Source organism: Falco naumanni, chromosome 10 (genome assembly GCF_017639655.2).
Source record: "Falco naumanni isolate bFalNau1 chromosome 10, bFalNau1.pat, whole genome shotgun sequence".
Taxonomy (NCBI): domain Eukaryota; kingdom Metazoa; phylum Chordata; class Aves; order Falconiformes; family Falconidae; genus Falco; species Falco naumanni.
The window spans coordinates 23,780,954-23,793,208 of NC_054063.1; the positions used below are offsets into that span (position 1 = coordinate 23,780,954).

Genomic DNA, 12,255 nt, shown 5'->3' on the forward strand with positions numbered 1-12,255 from the left:
GGAGGGAGGAGGTCTGGAAAGTGCAGTGTACATCAGAGACTGTTTTCAGAGATACAAAATGGGCAAACCAACCCCTTTTTCACATTTTTAGAAAAACTTCTGTCAGACAAGCCACCCGATGTGATGCCTGCCCAGTTGCCCACACTGTAAAAGCACATCCCATGGTGGGTGATCACAGCCCACCCAGCAGAAGGGGGTTCTGCAAGGATGGGTTTGCCTTCCTGCGCGAACCTGCAGATAAATAAAAAAGCAATGGGTCTGCGAAGCTCTGCAATGCTTTTGCAATGCGAAAGCACTGGTAAGATGAGGATTTTATTCAGTGTTAGCTTTTCTCTGGTAGTAGTAAAGCTGGTTTAAGACACTTCAGCTGTCTGTCACTGAGGGCTGCCCTTCCCAATACAGTGCTGCCCGTGCTTTTTTTTTTCTTTTCTTTTTTTTATTGAACCCTAACTGTAAAAACCAAAATACTTTATTTCAGTGATTGGTTTTGCACCCTAAGCTGCGCAGTTAGCACAGCTGGTGGAGGGTAAAGGATCAGAATTAGCAAAGCTGGAGAAAATGTAATAGCAAATTGCATGCCAAGAATCCTACTGCCGAGATCCTGATCGTCCCAGTGGTGCTAATCGGGAGGCTGCTGGTGTCGTTAACAGCGCTGCCGTTTCAGGGGCGATCAGGAGCTCCGTTAGATGAGCCCAAGGAAACTAGCCAGTGCTATGCCTCTTCCCCAGGGTCCAACTGCACCTTTGGGATGCCTTTGTAGAGATGTTTGTGACAGGGCAAGGCCTTTGCAATCATTTAAACTTACAGATATATATGGGTCGCTCTGAGGTGATGTGATGTAACCGGTGAATTGTTCCAAGAGTTCTTAACACCTGTTGAGAAGTAAATCCATGTGAAGATAAGCTGGTTTGTAGTAAATTGTATCAGTGTGCCACAGAGTCCTTTGGTGACCTCCCGCGGTGCTTTGCATCCTTCTCTGGCAAATAGATTCATTAACTTGTGTGGCCTCTGCTGCTTGAGGGTCAGGATGGGTGTCTTTTCACCTCATGCTGAATGCTTCAGGAGTCAAGCATAGTTTACTTGTTGTTGTTGTTGTTGTTGTTGTTGTTGTTGACCCTATACCGTGTTTGGTAATAGTACCTCACAGATTTATGTTTGCCTTTAATGGACTTGGACTCAACAGTCCTTACGGGTCCCTTCCAGCTTGGGATATTCCATGATTGTATGATTGATTCTGTGTACTTGAATCTTGGCCATCACAGTAAGATATGACTTCCAGAAGGTGAGGGAACCGCTTTGACTGGGTCTTTGAATTGATGTACCTAGATCTGAGAATCAGTCTGTCTTTTAACAACCAAGTAGTGAATTCAAGGACTATGGCTAAAAAACCTCATCTTTACTCCAACATAGTGACTAAAGCTGGAATTTCCTCTTGTGACCCTACACTCATATTACACTCGCATACAAAGCCCTGGGAAATTGAATGGTATTTTAGGTGCCATTTGCCTGGAATTTGTTCCCATATGCATCAGTTGCAAAACTCTTGTGGAAGATAATAGGTACAAAATGAGGTCTTTCTGTTCCTCACCTGCCATTCCCATTCGTCTGTGGATTTTCAGGATGTGTGGAGGGAAGGATGCAGGGAGCGTAACTCCCAGTTAGCACCATCTGGCACAGCTCATGCTTGGGCTTCCCTGTATGTGATCACAGCCATGCAACTGTTCTGTCCCCACATAGATGGGGGCCTGTGCGTGCTGCTGGCACTGCGTGTTCTGAAAGGAGTTTCTGCTTTTGTTTAAAAGAAACAAAACACAAACAAAACCATCACCATTAGAACAGGGAAATGAGGGAGAGAATACAAAAAGCAGAATTCCAGCAGCTCTTTGAAAAAAAGAGAGAATTGTTTGTTTAGGGCATGAGGGGTTGTGGAACATGATGTTAAGAACTGAAATACAGCTCCCTGCCCTAGGGAGCTCTCTGTCTTACCTTACTGCCTTTTGTTCTGCTCCAGACAAGCTGGCTGTATTGCACCATCCTGGGAATCATTTCCTTCTGACATGGAAAGTTTCCATTAATACCTTCCTGCTTGCATCTTTGTTTCTGGGCAATTTCCAGAGCATTAAGCCACAGCACATCCACTTATTCTAGGACTCCCCATCTCAGTCATTAGCTTCTTTTGCAAAGCCTTGTCCACTGCATGCTGCAAACCTAATTGTGCTCTGCCTGTTTCCTCCACTTTGACTGCTGTAGCAGTTACAGCCTCAAAGAGCTCCATCAGATTAACCACAACTGTTCCTAGCTGAAACCACCTTGGTCCCTATTACTCAAGCTGTGCTTTTGCATTTGATCTTTTAAATGCTTTGTAATGCTTACCCCACCTTTGACGTGAAGCTAATTGGAATGTAACTTCCTACAGCACTTCTAGATCTTTTCCTGAAATGACGCCAAAAGCCTTTTTTTTTTTTTTTTTTTTTTATCTCTGGGGTCTGCACCTGAGTTTAGCTGCAAAATAACAGGCTTCCAGGAGGCAAAGTTTTGCATCAGGATTTTGGTGGTGTAAATGTCTGACTTTGCCTAGCCATCAATTGCTGGCTGCACTGGGAAAAGGGGGAGCCTCCGGTGTGAAGGGCTCGTGCTGCCAGCAGGCAGTCTCTAGCAAGTCTGCCAGGCAGCACGGTAAAAGAGCCCCCCGTGTCCTTCTGCTTCCACTGGCCAGTTTCCAGTGCTTCCTTGCTACATCCCATTTCCACACACATAGACACACGCATTATTAATGATTTCTGGACACTTAGGTGTCAACTTCTCATGCCTTGCACTGTGAGCCTGCGACATGGTTGCACCTGGGTTCGGCAGCCTTTTGCCTTGGCATCAGCACTGCACAGCCTCCTGCAGCAGGACCCCATGGGATGTCTTTTATGAGGTATCAAGCAACAAAGAACCCCTCTAAAAGGGATGTTGCCCATTTACAAGCGTGTGATACAAGTCCTCTTTCCTGTGAGCTGAGGTACAGGCTTTTGACAAATTCTCTCATGTGCACATAACCCCTCCTTTCCCTTGGTTCTGGTTTTTTCCCCATCTGAATGCAAGAGATTTGACACATCATGTTGGGTGATTTCTGTAGATATCATTTAAATATTGCTTCTCATTTGGAGATGCTGTTGGGAAGAAGGTGAGCTAGGTGCCAGCTTCTTGTGTTGTGCAATAGCTAAAATCAAGCTTAGTAGCTGCAAGCAAGCCTTTGATCCCTTCCTTGCAGAAAAGGTGAACATGTCTAAATCAGCTGGCATTTCCATATGGGAAGGGATACCAGCTTTCCTGGAATGAGGTGGTAGGGGCAGATTGGAGGTCACCACTGTGCTGCAGTCTCCCTGGAGGCTGAGTATTGCAGTTAACTTGGGAAGGGCAAGGTTGGGGAGGGGGGACCTTGCACTGTCTCTGGGGTCTGGGAATGGAGAAGGACCACGCTGATGTGGTGCTCGGTTGGAAAATTCTGTGGAAATGACTGGCAGGAGGGAGAACTAGTTGCTCAGCTAAGGGTGAGCTAGGCGAGGAGACGGTAACCTTCAGCTGGTCTGTTCAGCGCAGCGCTAACTGGCAGGCCCGCGGGAAGGGCCGTGTTCCCCGCACGCTTCCAGCCTCGGCACTGGAGACACGGGCGCTTGGCCGTCATCCCGCGCGTCCGCGGAACCCGCAGCCCCGGCATCCCCTCTCCTGCCTGCAAGATACAGGACCCGAACATGAGCACGGCTGGTGTTCTGGGTGTTCGGAGGGGGCAGGGCACGCAGGGAAGGAACCGGGGCGCGTATCCTCCGCACAGAGGAGCAGTTCACGCCTGCCCTGCTCGTGCCTCGCAGCTCGTTTCCCCGCAGGGTCCCGCAGGGTCCCGCAGCCCCTCGCTAAGATGGAGAGCGAGCGCCACCTCGTGGTCAGCGCCAGCCGTGCCGGCCAGGGAGAGCCCAGCGCGGCTGGCACCTTCCGGGGGGACACTGGGCACCAGGAGGCAAAAGGGCTGGCTGTGGGGGCTGCGGGGCTGGCTTCAGGGCGGGCTGTCGGGCTGGCTATCGGGCTGGCTGCAGGGCTGGCTATCGGGCTGGCTACTTGGATGGCTACTTGGATGGCTGTCGGGTTGGCTGCAGGGCTGGCTATCAGGCTGGCTACTCGGATGGCTACTTGGATGGCTATTGGGTTGGCTGCAGGGCTGGCTATTGGGCTGGCTACTTGGATGGCTACTTGGATGGCTATTGGATTGGCTGCAGGGCTGGCTATCAGGCTGGCTATGGGGCTGGCTATCAGGCTGGCTATCGGGCTGGCTATCAGGCTGGCTATCAGGCTGGCTATCGGGCTGGCTATCGGGCTGGCTACTTGGATGGCTATTGGGCTGGCTAATGGGCTGGCTATCGCGCTGGCTACTTGGCTGGCTATCGGGCTGGCTACTTGGCTGGCTAATGGGCTGGCTATCGGGGTGGCCTGGCTCTTTTCCTCGGTAAGACCGGGAGGGTTTCAGAACAGAGGCAGAGTAGCAAAGCTGATAGGGGATGGGGAGGATGGACTAGAAAGGTGAGGGTGAAAGAATCTGGTAGAGCATCGCCTGCGGCTGTCGCTGTGAATGCCAGAGCAGAGCGGTGGTTCTCGCCGCTGAGAAAGCAGGACTGGGCTGGCAGGAGGAGGCAGAATTGCCGCCTCGATAAATTTAATTCAAGCCACAGTCGGTGGCTGCGTACATCCAGGATACGGGATCATTCCTGGGCGGTGGAGCGGCAGAAGCACCGCCCGGGTGGCCACCGCGCTGGTAGCGCATCCCCAGGGGCTGGGGGCGCCCCGGGGGCAGCTCCTGGCACAGGGGCGATGTCCCCCGGGAGGGTGGCACTGGTGCCATCCTGCGGTCACCCGGCCCTTTGCAAGAGAGAGGGTGGCTTTGTCCCGCTGTTGTTTTCTCTGCTTCTGCAGGAACTGGTTTTATCTTGGTTTTCTTTTTGTAATAAAGGCGATAGAAGTTGAAGCAGGTATTGCCCACTGCAGCGGGGCGGCAGCTGGCGGGGGGGTAGGGGGTTATGGGTGCCCTGAGGAAACGAAGCGGCTGCTCTCGCAGCGCTACAGCCGCTCTGCAAACTGCAGGGGAAGGCTGCTCTAAAGCACAGGCAAGCCCTGCAGTGGGGGAGGCTGTCACCTTCAGGGTCCCTTGGCCTCCTGGTGTCGAAACCCTGGCAGCCCAGGTTGGGGAAGCTGCGCTGCGGGAGAGGTGAATCGTTCTGAGCGCCTAAAAAAATCTCCTCTCACCTCCCTGGAGGGTAGGGCAGAGTCTGAGGTCCTTGAGCGAGGGCTTTGAGTCCTTCCCTGTCCAGCTTTGCAAGCGCCCTGGGCATGTCCTTTTCAGGGGACAAGAAAGCTGCAGATACAGCTGTATTACATATATATATATATATAAAAAGATGTGTATATATATATATATATATATATAAAAAGATGTGTGTATATATATATATATATATATATATATATATATATAAAATCCTACACACGTCAGATGATTGCTGTTTTCCCTCTGTTTCTGCAGACATACCCAGGAAGGTGTGCAGTACATGGAAAGGAAGCTATTAGGAGGTGAAAGAAAATAGTAGTCCCTCTGGGATGTCACCTGGGGGTATTATACCTTGGTAATGCTCTCAATTGGTGTTGAGCTGGCTTGGGACAAACTGTGTGATGAAGTAATCCTCAACAGGATTACTTCCATAGGATTGATGAAGGTACATCCCATTTCTGTCTTTCTAGAAGAAAGTGACACCTTGAATTTAATCACTTCTATTGGGATGCCTCAACCTTGCTCTTATATGAGGATGACAAGCCTGAGCTTTCACAGACAATGCATTTGGTCATCGCCACTCGAGTGGTGGTACCTTTCCAGTTCTCTGTGGTGACACAGACAAACCCTTTGGGCTTAGGAAAAGATGTGAAGGTGGCTGGGGGCTTATTCATCCTTCCAGGGGAAATAGATGTGTGATGCCACCTTCTGCACAAGGCTGGAGGGACCAGTGCTGCCTTGGGACTCCTGCTAGGTGCTTCTCCACTATCTTCTGTAGGCAGGAATTTCTCCTCCTTCAGGTTGTTCCCGTGCTTCCCTGTCCTTTCCACCAGAAAACTCTTTTCCTAGTACCTGCATCATCCCTGCTGCAGGTCAGGCCTGGTACTACCTACACACCTACGGAAATAGGGTGGTTCCCTACCCTTACAGCAGCCTTCCATGTGCTTGATTTACCCTCTTTCCCCTAACCTCTTTCTTTCTTAGGTTTACCCACCCATGTCATAAAACCTTCATTTAAGATCGGGCCTCTGCCCAGATTTGTTTCTCCTTATCCTATTTGCAAGCAGTCCCTGTATTTCTCGATGCAGGTCAAACCTGAGGCCTCCCTGGCACACACAGTGGGACGACAAGATGGCTCCATCTGCCGTGTGGTGATCTGAGAGCAAAGATCCAAAGATATTTTTTTTAACCTGTCCTTAATGACTGATGTCAGGACTTGTGTAGGGTGAGGCCATCATATGCAAAGCCATTCCCTGTGCGATCGTCTTAGGAATGAGGAGTGGAGACTGGTGCTTTGTGTACATCTACAGGGAAGGGGTGCTTAGGGGCTTGGGGTAAATCTTCCTTCTTGCCCCATCTTGGACCCAGCTGTGCTTTTCCCCGGGGAGCGGAAGCTGTGTGGCTCTCCTGAGTGTGGAGGAACAGTACAGGGGAAATAAGGTGGTGATTTCTCCTCTGTGGTGACTCCATCATGGACTGGCCTGATCCAGCCCCACCGTTGCAAAGACAAGCTCATATTCCCCGAGGCTTTTCCATCAGGAAACTGGACTTGGCTAAAGCTGAGGCTGGCACAGGGGTACGTCAGATCTTGGATAAACCCTCCTTCTGAAGGAGGGGCTGCCTGGAACCGGGGGTGACTTGGTGTCAGCGCTGTCTTTGCTGTGTGACTAGTGGTGTTGCTCTGGGGGCTTTTGTCATCTAACCAGCCTGCAGGATGTGTGACCTCCTGGAGGAGGTGCCCCCAGCTGAACCCTGAGCCAAGCCAGCCAGGAATCGCTGTAGGATCAGGCTAAGGAGATCTCTGGGATCTCTGACAGCAAAGTGGGACCATATCCCTGAGACCGTGGGATCACACCGCTGAGCAGAACACACGATGGGGGAGGTGGGGGGCAGCTTTATGGACATCCACAGCCCCCTCTGCAGGAACCCTCTGCTCCCAGGCGACTGAGCCTTGACTTACCCAAACAAAGGGGGGTCAGTACACCGGCAGAATAAGTGCAAAGTGAAGCCGTGGCTGGCTCCATCACCAGCCTTTCTTGCTTTCCCATCTGCCAGCCGTAGCTGCTCTGACTCTTGCTGGCTCGTGCTCTTGTCTCCCTTGATTTCAGACTGCCGTGAAAGGCTTGTTGCAGTGCAGCAGCCCCGCAGCGCATGACCGTGCTTGGTGGGGTGGGTGTGAGCCAGCCCCCCTTCGCCATGCTGCAGCCATCGGCTTGTGCACGCGCAGCGGGGAGCACGTTTGGGGCAGTTGTGCTGACCCCCAGCTGCAGCCTGGGGATGGGGAGTGCTATTGCCACACTGGAGCAATACACATGATGGCCTCGGAGGGGGCTTTGTGTGGGGGAAGAGGGTTATGTCTAAGTGGTCTAACCTCCTAAATCCCTTCTTGGCTAAGAAGAAGGGGGCACATGGGAAGCCCAAGGGAGGAGAGGACATTTGAGCATCGAGGCAGTCCTGCTTGCTGAGGAGTCTGTGCGACTCCCTCCCCTGCAGACCTGGAGAGGGGTCTGGTCCAGGATGAGCATCTGCCTTGTGCCATCTTGGCACAATCGATCTTGATTCTCAATCCCCGTCGTGCCCCAATCTGGGGACCTGGCCCAGTCCGGTCCATCGGGCCCCACGCAGCCCCCCAGTTACCTGCGTTCCTTCAGAGCTGTCCTTGGCCTCTTGGTCCCTGGAGGAAGCCAGCAGCTTTCCTGCTGCGCTGTAGATTACCTTGGAGTGACTTGCTCCCTTCTGTCTCTCAGTGCCAGTTTTAGGTTTACTGGGGTCTGACTCCCTGCACTTGGCTTCTCATCCCTCACTACCTGCTTTGCAAAGAACCTTGGACTCGTTCAAGAGCAAAACTGCCCCGTGGCTGGATATCTGCCCCTGCAGGGTTGCGTGGAAGAGATAAGGGTGGTATGGGTGTCCCTTCCCCCAGCAGTGAATCCAGTCACTGCATAGCCCCTGATTTACGGTGGGGGCAAATGAGGTCAAATTGTGTCCTGTGACCTCGCAGCGCTTGATGGACGTGGGAGCAAGTGGGTCTCCGACACCTTGGTACTTGCGCTGATCTACTGGGAAAGAGGGAGGGGAAAAAATCCAGCTTCTTTTCAGGATCTCTGTGCCTCTAGAGCCCTCCTGATGAAGCTGAGCCCTCCTGCACCTTGCAGTCTCTTGCCCTGTGAGCTTCTGCAGTTACACAGTACCTGGCCTTGCTGGAGCAACGCTCAGGATCAGGTCCACAGGAGGAATGGGTTGCTGCACCGCTTGATGTAGCCGTATGGGCATCGCGTGCTTCCTCACTCCTGCCTCTTGCCAGGGTTGGAGGCATGACCCGTTTGCAACCACTTGGTTGTGCGACGCCTCTGCTGCAAAACAGCCTCGAGAGCGGGGGCAGCTACCTTCCTCAACACCGCTGCTGTCCTCCGAGGCCCGCGTCCTCTGCTTCTTCCCTTTCCTTGTAATGCTTCCCCCAGGAGCCCTACCTAAAAGTGCCTGCTTTTCACAGGCGAGCATGAAATCAAGTAATCCCACAAAGTACAGTAAGGCTTTTCTTTTCCCCCTCTCCTAAACAAGGGAAGTGTTCTGCTACTGACATCTCCGTTGCAGACAAGGTCGTTGTCCCACGTCAAGCACTGCAGGGATGGAGGATGGAGATGTCTGTGGACTTGGTTCCTTGGACAGACGCAATGCTGATAAAAGTGGAGCAGAGATGAAGAGGGGAGGGGGTGCAGAGAGTTGTGTGTATGCGGCTGAATCCAGCTATAGGGCTTTTTGCAGCCAAATAATTAAATCTTCCCTTGCCCAAGCACAGCTCTCAGAAGGCTCAAACTTGGGGCTCGGCATGTCTTTAGGAAGCTGAAAACACGAGTCTTACAACAGAGATTTATTGAGGTCTAAAACCTAACCTAAGAACCGACGTGGGCGACTGCAGTCTTGCTGGAGACTGCAAAAGGGGGGGCGTCCCACCTTGCGGGCTGCAGTGCTGGGGCCAGGAGTGGCACTGGGGTGGCTGCGGTACCGCACCCCCTCGCCCTGCTGGACCCATCCGGCTTTTGGAAAAAAGGAGGCTCGTAATTTAGTTCGGTGAAGAGTTGAGTCGCCGAGGGGCTCTGAGGGGGGGCGGGCGGGCAGGACAGGACCGTGGACCCGTGTTGCGGCTCCGCAGCGCAGCAGGGGCTGCATGGCCGAGCCCCCGCGCAGGGCAGGAGCGGTGCAGGGATATGGGAGCGGGGCTGCAGGGGGGCAACGGCCAAAATAATGAAAGAAAAAACTAAAAAAAAAAAAAAAAGCAAGTGAAAAAAATAAAGCTAAAAGCACCCCCCCTCCCATAAAACTTCCGAAGGGGTGGTTTTTTTGGGGAGCTCCTGTCGAAGCGCTGGGACGGAGGGGTGTCCCTTGCGCTGGAGGGGGGTCCTCCGCTCTGCAGCGAGGGGCCGCTTGCCCCCCGCCCCCGCCCCGCCGCCGGAGCGCGCGCTCCCGCGCCCCCCAGCCCTACCCGCATTGTCCTGCCGCTCCCCCGGCCCTTTGTGGGGCGGGAGCCCCCGCAGCCCCGGCGGGGCCGGAGCAGGGCCGCCCTCCCGCCTCCCCCCGTGCCCCCGGTAATGCGAGGAGACAGCTGCCCGGCCGGGCTGCCGGCATTGTTACTCCTATTTGTCAAAAGGCCGAGGATGCTCCATAGATCGCTCCGTGGCTGTTGTTAAGTGTAATTAGAGGGTTTATGTCCCCAATTTCCATGAAAATGAAGCTGTGAGGCTCCTCTCTTGGCATTCACCGCGTGCCTTAATTGTATGGACATTAAATCAAGGTCCGCTGTGAACACGCAGAGAGGGGCTCGGGCTGTCCCCGCTCGGAACGGGGCAGGCGGCGAGCGGGGCTTGCGGGAGAGAGGGGGGGGAGAGAGAAAGAGAGAGAGAGAGGCTGTCAGTGCAGGGTCCACCCCGCCGGGATCGCCGTGGCCCCCCTTCCCCGACCCCCCCCCCCCCTCGCCCCGCCGCCCGGGGCCCCCCTCCGCCGGGGCGGCCGCGGAGGCGCGGCGGGGCCGGAGGCGGCGGAGGGGGGGTGGGGGGGGTGGGGTGTGCGGGGGGAGGTGGGGGTGTGGGTGGGTTGCTTGCGGCTGGGTGCCGCTGCCATCGCCCCCCTCCTCGCCCTGCCAGGGTCAGCAACACCCCCCAGGCTCCGCCAGCCGCCCCGCTGCATCGCACCCGGGCAGATGCTGAGCGCTGGGCGCGGAACGGCCCCGGGGGCAGAGCGACCCCCCGAGCCGGCCCTACCAGCGATAAAAATGCGGCTGAGAATAATAATATTAATAGTAAATAAATAACTAATAACGATAATCAAGATAATAATCGTAAAGGTAGTAATAAAAGCCGATAGCGCCGAGGACAGCTCGCAACAAACCTCCGCTGCCGCTGCCGGTCCCGGCGCGGAGGCAGGAGCCGCCGCAAAGCGCCCGCAGATGCTTCGCAGCCCCCCGGCTCCGGGCTGCGGGAGCGGGTCCCCCCGCCGGGCCGCCGCCGTCCGAGCCCCGGGCAGCCGGCGGGGGGCTGCGGGGGGCGCAGGGACCCCGCTCCCTCCCCGGAGCAAAAGGAAAATCCCGCTCGGGTGTTTCTCCTTGCTCGCAAGGCAAAGGAGCCGGTTTCTCTCCTCCTGAAGGGAAACCGGCGGAGGTTAAACACGCGTTTCTCAGCTTTCCGCTCCGCCGCGGTTCGGCACAATAATCGCTCCACTTAAAAAAAAAAAAAAATAATAATATATATATATATGCAAAAATAAAATATTGGGAGGGATTGAAATGGGGTAAAGCAATTCAACCGGTTTCGCTGATCGCCGTCGGACTTAGAGGCGCCTTATGAATTTAGGACGATTTCTCTCTAGATACCGCGTCTGAAAAATCCTCACCCCCTCCCCTTCCTCCCCTTCCTTTTTGTCCAAAAAAGAAAAAAGAAAAAAAAAAAAAGCATCACAAGCCCATTAAGGTCGCTTGCACAAGGGGAGAAAAAAATCCTGATGCTCTTCCAAGTTAGCAATAGAGCTGGGTCGCTCTCCCACCATTGTCGCCCAAACCCCGTAATTACAGCTCGGCAAGCCTAGCTCTTAGCAGATTTACCCACTCCAGTGGAAGCAGCGCTCGGCTCCGGCGGCACAAACTCTGCTGCCTCGCTCAGATCCAGTGCAAACGCCCTCCCGTGGCTCAGGACGCTTGTTTTTGTGTAGGCAAGCTGGAGATGAATAAGAAAGGCGCCTAGTCTCTCATTATCTTTGAATTTCAGACTTTTTTTTCCTCTCTTTTTTTTTTTTTCTTTTCTTTTTTTTTTTTTCCTTCTCTCTCCTCCTGCCCTGGAACAATGCAGAAGGACCTCATCAGAGTGAAAACCAGGCTCCCGCTAGGCTTTAAAAGCAAGATGAACTTGGTGCACCACCCATCTTTCTCTTCTCTTCTCCAAAGCTCTTTAAAGGGGTTATGAGGCGTCTCTCTCAATTTATCCCTTTTCTCTTGATCTTCCTAGCAGAGGGGTTTGGGGTCTAGTCCTGGCTGTTTCAGCTGATCTCATCCAGTCTAAGGGATTAGAGCTTCTTCTCCGCATCCCGGCTCTCAGCACATCTGCTGATTGGGTTCAACACAAGAGGATTACATTGGGACCCAATGACGTCACCGCTAGGACATAAGTTCTCCTCCATTAACCAAATCCTCATCAGCAAGATGTCCTTGAAACTGGAGGAGTAACATTCAGGACTCCATCGCCAGCCCGTCCCCACCTTCCTCCCGGGCGGGCTGCTGGGGCTTTCGGAAAAAATATTGTTTAAGCTTTGAGCACTTGCAGCTGCATCAATAATGTACCACTGCAGGCTGGAGGATCGAGGCGTTATAGGAGAGCGCGTACCCTATAAATAGGGTTCTGCACCTAAACTGTTAATCAGAGGAGCTTTATATATTCTGTTGCTTTTTCTTTTTTTTTTTTTTTGTCTCT

General features: G+C 53.5%; 1 long non-coding RNA gene across 1 annotated transcript; it reads right to left on the minus strand.

Moving 5' to 3' along the window:
* Window positions 1-9,155: 9,155 nt before the first annotated feature.
* On the minus strand, window positions 9,156-12,255 carry LOC121095141. The gene is made up of 2 exons (XR_005830019.1): window positions 11,394-12,255; window positions 9,156-10,160 (listed from the first exon to the last, which is right to left on the minus strand). It is a non-coding gene; the product is annotated as an uncharacterized LOC121095141 (long non-coding RNA).